This window comes from Stegastes partitus, unplaced genomic scaffold (assembly GCF_000690725.1).
Source record: "Stegastes partitus isolate 25-593 unplaced genomic scaffold, Stegastes_partitus-1.0.2 Scaffold21, whole genome shotgun sequence".
Lineage (NCBI taxonomy): Eukaryota > Metazoa > Chordata > Actinopteri > Pomacentridae > Stegastes > Stegastes partitus.
Genome location: NW_007577752.1, coordinates 1560556 through 1572082, shown reverse-complemented (window position 1 = coordinate 1572082; position 11527 = coordinate 1560556). Strand labels below are relative to the sequence as shown.

General features: G+C 40.8%; 1 pseudogene; it reads right to left on the bottom strand.

Moving 5' to 3' along the window:
- Positions 1-189: 189 nt before the first annotated feature.
- On the bottom strand, positions 190-2286 carry LOC103366944 (uncharacterized; annotated as a pseudogene).
- Positions 2287-11527: the final 9241 nt, after the last annotated feature.

Below are 11527 nucleotides of genomic sequence, written 5' to 3'. Positions count from 1 at the left end.
ATGTACCTAAGTGTTCACACCCTCAATACTTTGTTGAAGCACCTTTGACAGTGATTACAGCCTCCAGTCTTCTTGGGTATGATGCTACAAGCTTGGTTCACCTGGATTTGAGGAGTTTCTTCCCTTCTTCTTTGCACATCCTCTTAAGCTCAATGAGGTTGGATGGGTGGCGTCAGTTCACGGCTATTGTCAGGTCTTTCCAGAGATTGGCCACTCAAGGACATTCAGAGACTTGTCCTGCAGCCACTCCTTCGTCATCTTGGCTGTGTGCTCACAGTCGTTGTCCTATTGGAAGGTAAACCTTTGGCCCAGTCTGAGGTCAGAGCAATCTGGAGCAGGTTTTAGTCAAAGATCTCTGTACTTTGCTGTATTCATCTTTCCCTCAACCTGACTAGTCTCCAAGTTCCTGTCACTGAAAAACATCCCCACAGCATGATGCTGCCAACACCATGCTTCACTGTAAGGATGGTGAGTGATGAGTGGTGCCTGGTTTCCTCCAGACATGACACTTGGCATTCAGACCAAAGAGTTCAATATTGGTTTCATCAGACCAGAGAATTTTGTTTCTCATGGTCTGAGAGTCCTTTAGGTGCCTCTTGTCAAACTCCAAGTGGTCTGTCTTGTGCTTTGTACTGAGGAGTGGCTTCTGTCTGGCCACTCTACCATAAAGGCCTGATTGGTGGAGTGCTGCAGAGATGTTGTCCTTCTGTAAGGTTCTCCCATCTCCACAGAGGAACGCTGGAGCTCTGTCAGCGTGACCATCGGCTTCTTGGTCACCTCCTTAACCAAGGCCCTTGGCTCATTTTAGCCAGTGGCCAGCTCTAGGAAGAGTAATGGTGGGTCAGTGGAGGAAGTTTTTCTTCCACTTACAAATGATGGAGACCATTGTGCTCTTTGGGACCTTCAATGCTGCAGAAATGCTTCTGTACCCTTCCCCAGATCTGTGCCTCCATACAATCCTGTCTCGGAGTTCTACAAACAATTCCTTTGACTTAATGGCATGGTTTGTGCTCTGACATGCACTGTCAACTGTGGGACCTTATATAGACAGGTGTGTGCCTTTCAAGTTGTCCAGTCAAGTTGTAGAAACATTTCAAGGATAATTGGTAGAAACAGGATGCACCTGAGTTCAATTCTGAGTTTCATAGTAAAGGGTGTTAATATTGATGTACATGTGATATTTGATTATTTTATTTTTATACAAATTTGCAAATTTGAAAAAAACAAAAAACAAAAAAAGATTTTCACTTCAATATGGGGTATTGTGTGTAGAATTTTGAACAAAAAAAGAAGAATGGAATCCATTTTGGAATAAGGCTGTAACATAACAAACTGTGGAAAAGGTGAAGGGGTATGAATACTTTCCAGATGCACTATATGTATGAATAATGTATGAGGGTGAACCATCACTTATCTGATTTATTAAAGATATTTTATCTCAATCAAAGCATAGCAGTGCATTATAACTCGCTTATGCCCAAAGATCAGTTGTTTTGTTTTGTTTTGGGTTTTTTTTGTTGATGCCAACCTGGGAAAAAAAAAAAAAAACTTACCCATCTGTAGGTGTTTCATCTGTATGTTGCTGCTCCCTCCTAGATACTATTGATAGTGAAATGTCTGTCTGTGAAATGTTTTGGTTGAATTTTGAGAAGTTCATCAGACCTGAGAATTTTTGTATTCTCACTCTCAAGAAAACGTCTTCCTGGGAAAGCCAACTTTAAGGTTCAATAACTCCAGAAATATAACTCCCACAGACATGAGATCTAATGAGGACTCCCAATAATTGTTTCCAGCATATCCAAATGACTGAATTGCTCCAAAAGGTGCCATGTTTTTCATCATTGTCCCTTGAAAATGGGAAAAAAAAATCTTTCAAACAAACATGTTATTGGTATTAGAAAGTGCCTCTGAGTGTGTATATATATATATATACACATATATGATGTATCCATGTTTCCCACAATAGATACAGTCTTTGGTTGACATTTACCAACGGTTGAGGCCTCTAACATCAGTAGATTTTGTATGGAAAACCTTTGATTCCAGTTTTTTGATATTTTGGCATGCCTGGTGTGCAAAGGGGTCGAAATATATTCTATCTATTGATCTACATTACTTGCTGGGAAGCATTTGCTACTGTCCTTCTCTTGCTGTCTTTCACTACTTTGCTTATGTTCTAAAAAATTTTAAAAGATTTTTAAACACACAACCTTCACCCACTTGGCCATCGCAGCGCTGAGGCCCTGCCGAGGAGTGAGGCCGACACATGCCAGCAGAGCCCTTCATGTCTCCCACTGGCAGTGCTAACAATGAGTTCCTCAAAGGCAGCACCGGCTGAGGGGGGAGTACAGGGCTTTCTTTCCCAAAGCTCTTCTGCGTGATTACTTCCTTGGAGTGCACACTCCTGAACTCAACTTTCAGCTCCCTAATATCAGCGCTTCCGCAACTTCTGACTCAGAGAGCAGACCTATTGTCACAACTACAGAGCCGGTATTGTCCTTCAAGCTTGGAGGCCTTGGCACCCGCAGTGCAGAGCAATCAGCTCGCAGAATGACCGCGCAGATTTCTGCTCGTTATGCTTTTGTACAGAGCGACAGGGTTTTTCAAAATGCAACAGGCATTTCCATTTCTTTAGGGCTCTTTAGAAGAACAAAAAGCCCGCTTCATGATGGAGCACGCAATCTTGGCAAGCAGGACAAGAAGTGTACAGCATTTACATGATGGCCGGTTTGCACAGCGTGTGCACATGACATGAATATAATTGGTGCATAATAACAAATTACCTAAAACTTTTTTTGATTTGAGAAGTATTTTGGGGATGGTTTGAGGCCCAGTGGATTTAAAGAATAAGAAGTATGAATCCTAGCTGCTATTAATAACACAAAGTGATCATCACTTTTCTCACACAAACTATCAGTCTCATAACTTTGTGTTTCATTTCTACCAGCTGAGTCCAGAGGCTGCTGTGTATATGAGAGGATTTTTCTGTACGGTGGAGGATGCACAGCTGAGACGTCCGCTTTATAGGCTGATTTGTCTCAATGATGAGAAAGCGCTTCCCTGCAGGCTCCTCTCTCTTCTCGATAAAAGGATTAGCCAAGTCTGCCACTCTTACATAACCGCTGCAAGCTCCAGATGATTTTACATGCTGAGCTCCAGCAACTTAAAATGAAAAAGAAAAAAAAAATCTCAACAAGTTTTAACCTTTTAGGGGCCATTTTGTAGCAGAGGTATCAAACACTAGAAGATCGCTCCTCCTAAGCTGCTGTGTTCTGGATGGACAGATGGTGCTAGTGCTCCTCATCTGATACAGAAAACATGCAGCAGTGTCGGGAAGGTAGAAAACACAAACAGCTCACACCATCATTGGTATTTTGAGGCTGTAATCATGTCTGCAGCATGACTGTATAGATGGAGATTCAGGTGTTGGTCAGAATAGTGAGCCATCTGAAGTTTTTGATGGACTGCCTCTTGGTCCCCAGAGGATGGACCTTCACTGGAACGCCACCAACAAGTGAAATATCTCAACAGCTTTTGGCCAGAAGACAACTCCAGTCCTGGCTCCCGATTCATCATAGAATTCAATTTAAGATTCTCTTGATAACTTTTCTCTGCTCTACATTTCAGAACTTTGAACTCTTTTTTTTGAACCTCGACCCTTCAAGTTCCAAGAATTATTTGTTTTTATTAGTTCCACAGTTCCAGGTTGAAAATAAATTAGGGCAATGCTTTTACTGTTTTAGCCCCTAAGCTCTGGAAATATCAACCCCTTACTGTCCAAACACCTGAAAGCATCTAAAAATCAACCTGTGCATGTATATAATATATTATAATATCCTTTCTATTGTTTTATTAACTTAAAAAAATGTTTTATTGTTGTTGTTTTTCTTAAAATACTATGTAACTCCAATTTTGAAAGGTGCGACAGAAATTAAGTTTATTACGATCAGACAATAAATCCTGACGTTGGCAATCGCTTATCTTCTCCTCGACTGCCAGGTTCACATTTGTGGTTCTAATTGAAACTATTATTGATGGTTAACCGTTACATTTAGTTTTGGTTCTCATGTCGTACGCCCACACTAATGTCAGTCGTCGGAAAAATTGCAGCTTTGCACTTTTGTGGGCTCTGACTTTTCATCTAGCACTAACTGATTCAATTTGACAGTAATGTCAGCAATGTCAGTCTATGTACACAGAAAATGACGCCCTTTCCTGTTATTTCTCACCATTTGATAAGGGAAAGTCTCTGTTACGCTTGAGGAAATGAAACCCCAATGAACAGAACAGATTTTCCTTGCTGCTGGCTTTAAACCTCTTCAGAGGTTGCCAGGAATTCCTCCGTGCAAGGAAAATCCTAACCAGCTTTAAGTTTACGACTTAATAAGAAAACAAAACAGAAAACGAATTCCCTTATAGCTGCACTTAGTGTTTAGTGCTAATTAGCAATCTCTTAGCATGCTAACATGCTAAACTCAGAAGCTGAACAAAACAAAGTTGCTGTTAGCTAGCAGGCTCACTAACAGCAGCACTCTTGGTCAACCCTATGTTCTTCTTCGAAACTTTTTAACATTTTCTTAAGTTTCACCACTATGGCAAGCGACTGTTACAGAGAACACTCATATTATTGTCCATGTTCTGTCTGACATAGGTTAGCATGCTGAATTTAGCATCTGGCACAAATTACCACTGTGCGGACATCACACAGCAGCTAGCGTGGTACAGACTTCTAGACACGTTCTTGCGTTATGCGTATGACACCAGGGCCTGTTTGTCATTTGAGTCCGTTAGAACTGATACAACACCACATTACTATTTATCACAGTGGACTGGGAGTCTGCACTCGAGTTCAAAGTTTGAAATTTCAGCTTTATTGCTCATGATGGATTACTGGGATGATCAGAGTGTCATTTATAAATGACTGTCAACTTTGTTTTTCTCTCACAAGATGAAATTATTACTTCGAAAACACTTCCAACAGGACATGTGTTTTGAATCACATAAAAACATTAAAACTGGTGAGTCATGTTGGAAGTTATTGGAAGAGATGTATCACTGAGGATAGGCCAAAACTGAACTATCTAATTCCTGAATTTCTTTTTGGTTAGCAGCAAATGACTAGAATAATCATCAATGCAGGTATTTTTGTGTCCTCGTCGAAAAATAAGTGGCCGCTTGGGAGCAGCTCTCAATCAAAGTTTATCTGAGTATCCTTGAATGCAGCTCCAAGAAAGGTTTATCAGAACAGTTCTTCAACTTCAAAGTGAAGGCGACCAAATGTGAAAATGTTGAAGAGACGCTTCTACAAGTTGGTTGCCGTTCCCTGTAAAAGTGAACAAAAAGCAATGGCTGTGTGGCAGGAAGTCAGGTGGTCGGACTAAACATTGCATTTAGAATATTTACCACAGACCAAACCACTGCTAAGAATGTTAGTCAGGTGCCAGAAATGTTAAATGTATTTTCCTTCTTATTATCCTCATCAGCATCATCAGTTTGTTCCTGTCTTCCTTCTCATCTTCTTCTCTTCTCTGAGCAGGCATTCGTGCAGAGTTGCAACCAACAGAGCGCTCTGAATACGTGCATGTCCCCTCCTGAGAGGGCCATTTATTGAGACTTAAGCGTAACTAAATATATCACAAGATAAAAGTCATTGGGGACGTCGGAGGCACAAAGCACACTAGGTAATTTAATGTGACAGCAACACCCACTGCCACACACACTTGGCTGAACTCCCTCCCTCAGTGTTCATATCCAATACATGTAAGTTAATGTGCTGTGTGTTACACCTTGATCCCCAGAGCGGAGGTTTAGTCAGCGCCATCTGCCAGGGTGAAATACAAGAACTCTGATTTGCATCTTCCGATCATTTTGAGGTCTGTACTGTATAACAACTAGCAGAGTCACGAGAGGACAAAGTTGGTTCCAACAAGGTATAATGGCTAATACATGGTAAACCATAAATAAATTATTTTGAGAACAAACTTTGGGTTGTCAGATTGTGAAAAGCCTTCAAGTGTTCATATTCCATTGATAAATACTCATGGGCTCCGCACTATATAATAATCCATCAAGTCAGCAGTTATAAAGGTTAATAAGTCGCTGAAAAGGGTTTTTTGATCATTCAAGTCTTTGGTTTTAGGTGTTAATAAATGAATTTGGTTCAACTGTTGTCAGGCTTTACATGATTAAATGGTCTAAATAGTCAAATTTCTATTCGCCATAATAACTGTGCAGCTCTATAGGAGATGAAGTCAGTCAGTACACTGCTTTGGTCTCGACTGAAATATCACAACTATTAGACTGATTCCAAGGTAATGCTTAGAGACTGATGTCCCAGCGGGATGAATCCTACTGACTTAAGTGACCCCTGAAAATCTTTCTACTGAGCAAATCCTAATTACAGCACACAGACTGTATATAATGACGGACAAACCCTGCATGACGTCGTCCACAGGTTTCCCTCACAGCAGTTGGAAGCTCAATGTGGTGGATCCAGCAGTCACCATCCTGACAGAACCTGACTTCTCTTAACTCCTGACTAATTAAAAATGAGCAAAGAGGTGGATCATCTGTGGGACAAAGACTGTCCATTGATGGAACATAACCATGAGCGTCAGTATAATTTAAAGAGGTAAAATTACTCCTTTGTAAAGTCGTCGTTAACAGGGAAATTAATCATTAATCGTTTTTTGGTACCAGGCTGTTATCGTGTTTATTTCTCCTGTAAAGGTGGACATTTTAACATGGGAGTCTATCAGGATTGACTTTCTTTTTGGTGCTGGCCTCAAGTGGCCATTCTAGGAACTGCAGTTTTTAAATTGATTACTCATTAATGGGTTAATGGCTTAAATGATCTGTAATTATTTAAAAATATATAACTATTACTCATTAATCAAGCAATTTGTCACAATCTTTAACCTATATGTTCAGTTCTGGATGTTTACAATGGAGCCATTGGGTATTTTTAATTATGCACACCTAACTGGGGAATTTGTTTAAAGACTCACTTTTTTAATGGTGCCCTTTCCCATATTCCTCAGCAATGAACTTGAATACAGTCCTACACTTATCAATAGGAATGTCTGTCAAATTAAAACAACAAGTCTTCGATAGCTAGGAACTGGAATTTCCCTTAAAGTGTGTAGTAATTAGTCTTAAGGTCTCATTGTGCAGGAAAACCCCAAACAGCAAACCCTAAAAACGCACTCAGGCCCTGGGAGGAGCTAAACTGGGACACCAAGTGGAGAAGAATTTTTTTTTTTCTTTAGGAAGCAGCACTGTACTGCAATGTACTCACAGAGGCTCCACTGTTTGGTGTCCAGAAGAGAGTAGCAAGACAGGCGGAGGGGCCCCCTTCTCCATACAATGGAACACAAACACAACAATCCCTTTATTCAGCTGTTTGGACCTGCCATCTGAACAGCAGCTCGTCATTAAATTAACATCACAGCAGGCGCGCGCCCTGGCCCTTGCTTCCCGGAGCATTGTGGTGCACTCAGGAGGAAACTCATTCTTTCAGGGGATACCAGGTCAAAAAGCAGGGATGGCATAGACTCTTCCTAGCAGTCTTGGCGTTGAGGAATGGGAACAGTCGCCGTGCTGCTGTGTTAGTCCTCGCGAGGCAGAGTGTTGAAAGGACAACCTTTTAATCCCTGGCAGCCGTGAAGGACAAAGACAGATTTGCTTTTTGTTTTTGATGTTGTGCCACTTTCTCGCCATATCCACCCCGACGACAGGACTGTAGTCCACGCCAAGGCCTCTGACCACTGGTGAGGCTGCGACACATTTCACTGCAGTAGGGCCAAGGTTGTGTTGGCCGCCGCCACAGACTCATGTGTTGTGCACCTGCTCGGGGGAAGTGTCTTGAATGAGTTCCCCAATGGTTTTTTCAACAGAAGGATTTGTATGTTAGTAGTGCACAGCCTGGCTCAGGCAGCGGACCGTAAATTAGCTCCTGAGCAGCACTGAAACACATTTTAAACAACACAAAAGAAAAATAATTATTAACACAGAAGCATCTGAAAACTAAGAAGCCACACAAAAACAGAGTACAGACACTTGACCTTGTTCATACTTCAAAATGAATAGATTCAGTTATCCAATTCAAACAGTTAGGTCATGAATGGCAAACCTGTGTGAATGAGTTCGTTTTGTTTTAGTCAGCCTATTCTGTTTGCCTCAAGCGTTTTGGCATTTAAAAAACCTTTCTGGGAAACAAGCTCATCAGAGGAGGACAGAGAGTGCAAGTAAAGCAAGTAAAGGGGAACATTTAAACCAACAACAGATTTTTTTGGGTGCACACAGGAACAAGTTGTGAACAAACAACTTTAATTGTAAGCTGATTTGACAAGCTTGTTCGCAGCCAGTTGATTATTCATTTAGCCATTTCAGAGCATTAATATCATTTATAAGACTTGTTTGTAGCCCCCTGATGAATCGATGTTAAAAAATACTGTTTTATAGCTCCGTTTTTGGTCTCCACCGCCTCCTGATTGAAATATCTTGTTCATTAGCTGCATAGTGCTCCGTTTTGTTTGCCAGCTAGATGTCCCGGTGCTTTTTTTTTTTTTTTGGTGCTAAGCAGGTAATGTATTTTCAACTTTTTCACTCTTTCAATAAACATTTAATTCTTTTTTTTTTTTTTTTTTTAAACATCCACAGAAATGTTTGAACTCTAGCTGAAGTGCGAGTATATGTTAGCCATTTATTTCTTTTCACTGTCCTACCTGTGCCTGTCTACCATCCATCTGTCCATCCGTCCACCTGGATTCCATGTTTGGGGCTACATTTGGTTCTAAGATTTTCGATTTCTACAATATATATATCACATGTGGCTCTCCTCTCTGTTTCCCCATGTTTTGTATTATTATCTACTGCCAGCTGTTAAAATAAACGTGATAAAATGTTAAAATAAGAGAAGAAAGCATCTTCACAGTAGTGTTGTGTGAACTTTATCTTCCTCTCTAAAACTTAATAAAAGATAATAAACTGTTGCTCATAACTTCAAATAGACTCCAGATGGAGAGAACTGGCTGTAAAATTGTTTTCACATATGCTTTTCAGCTTTCCCATCTACCCTTTACTTTACTTTGCAGCACAAATATCGGTACATCCCACATTCCTAATAGCTATCCAGGTATCATAGCACCAATCCTTCGTGACATATGTTTTAATTCTGCCTCAGCAATGGTTCTTTTCAGTTTAATGTTTAATGATATAAACTGCTTCCATTAGTGCGTCTCTTCCTTCCTTTTCACTGGGTTTTGTATTCGAGGTGCTCGACTCTAAGTTCATCTACCTGGTGAGTAAAACGAGTGGCGGCATAGATCACTGGGCAATCAGGTTGGAAAGGTTAGTGAAGCAAAAGAGGTCAGATAGATGAAGTGACAACTACACTACAATAACACTGCCTCCTCATGACAAAACCAAGGGTCACATGAGAACAATCGTCTTTGTTTCCACCTTACATGGATTTTCTCTTTGAATTCCAAGATATATATATATATTTTAAACATAACAAAAATCTTCTGAAAATTTAAAACCCATTGTAGAAAAATAAAAAATAAAAAAAATGAAAGCTCCTATGTCAACTGTCTTTACAACTCATGTAAATGTGCCACTGTGGCATTAGTCGAGCTGTAGCGACGGAGCCTCTGGCTGTGTCACTGCTCCAGTCTGTCTGCTCTTATCTTGCTGCCCAGCTCTGTCTGTAATCTTGTTGCCTCAGCGCTGTATCAGACACAAAGGCGTGTCTCTCTGGAGTGTCTGCGAAGAAGCAGAGCAAGCGAGGAATCACAGCAGGGAGTTTGAGGCTGGAGCATGATGGGAGGTGAAATTTTTAAACCTGAGGCTCTATTAAAGGGACAGTCCAGTTTTAGGAAGTGCATCTGAAGCGACATCTACACTAATATGGGTTTAAAATAATGTAAGTTTAAAACAAAAATGATCCCTGTCTTGGGCTGCAAGGTGGTGCAGTTGGTAGCACTGTTGCCTCACAACAAGAAGGTTGCCAGTTCGCGTCCCGGTGGGAGCACCCGGATCTTTCTGCGTGGCGTTTACATGTTCTCCCTGTGCAGCGTGGGTTCTCTCCGGGTTCTCCGGCTTCCTTCCACACAGTCCAAAAACATGTTGAGGTTAATTGGTGATTCTAAATTGTCCGTAGGCGTGAATGTGAGTGTTCTTGGTTGTCTGTCTCTACGTGTAGCCCTGTGATAGACTGACGACCTGTCCAGGGTGTCCCCTGCCTTTGCCCTGAGTCTGCTGGGATAGGCTCCAGCCCCCCACGACCCTAGTAAGGATTAAGCGGTGTATAGATAATGGATGGATGGATCTCTGTCTTGATGATTGTTTTAGATCTTTTTCAGATCTCTACATGCTAGCTAGCCCGAAAGTACATATCACATTACTAGTATGGTTTGGGTTGCTTAGCAGGAAATACTACAGAGGAAGACAAGCAGTGGCGAAAAGTAAAACCAGACATTTCCTCAACAGCACAACAACCGCAAACATAGTTTAATAACCCACTGGGAGTCCAGGCTATGTGTCTTTGTTTTCTTACAGAAAACAGTGAAGTGGTAGGAATCTGGTAAATCAAGAGACAATATATAGTGCCAACTTAGGCCAATCAGAAAGTAAACAGAAGTTTTCAAACTGAGACAGGCTCAGCAATGATACCAAACGTCTCCTATTTTGTTAAAGGTCCTACAACTCCATCCATATTTGTGAGTTTTCTAAAGTAGCCTTCTGTGTATTAACTGAATGCATATTTATTGACAGTACAATGGCACATCACATGTCATATTATAGCTTACGAAACATTTCCCTAATTGTTGTTGGTCTCTATTGCTAGTTTCAAGTCCTATACAATACAACATGATTATCATCTTGCAAATTATGATAAAGCAAAGTATGCTTTTGGACCACCTTGTAATTGTCAAGTCTTGCTGTGCATATAGTCCTCAAGCTCTCAGTCACATCCTGCCCAGTATGTCTGGTTTCAAAAGACCAAGATGACGACAGCCAAATTCCATACTTGAGGCTTCAAAACAGCAGCTCTACATCCGTCTTTTATATACGGTCTGTGATACTTTACTCATTTTGGAAGCTTCCATAGCAAAAAAGACTTAAATTGCAACCTAGATTTTGACTGTGGAACTTCTGACCATACTTAAGAGCCCAGCTGGATGTGGGGAGGTGTGGTCTGATCTTCTTGTGATGGTAAAGTACTTGCTGCAGCTTCATTGCTTCACAAGATTTAAAAAAAAGAAAGAAAGTTCTGTTAGTTGTCAGAGACAGCTAGATCATTACGCTGGGTGCAGTTACTCTGTGAAAATGATATGCTGGTGAATACAGTGCTTTTTGCCCTGTTTTCAAGGTAAAGAATGGAATTTGAAGTTTAGTATTTGTTTTTTGTTTAAAGATGCTGAGTTTTTGGCCACTAGTAGTGCTATAGAACAATACTTATTGAACTCCATAAGGCACATAGGGTGATATAAAGTTACAGTATCCCATAAAAAAGGCGCTCATA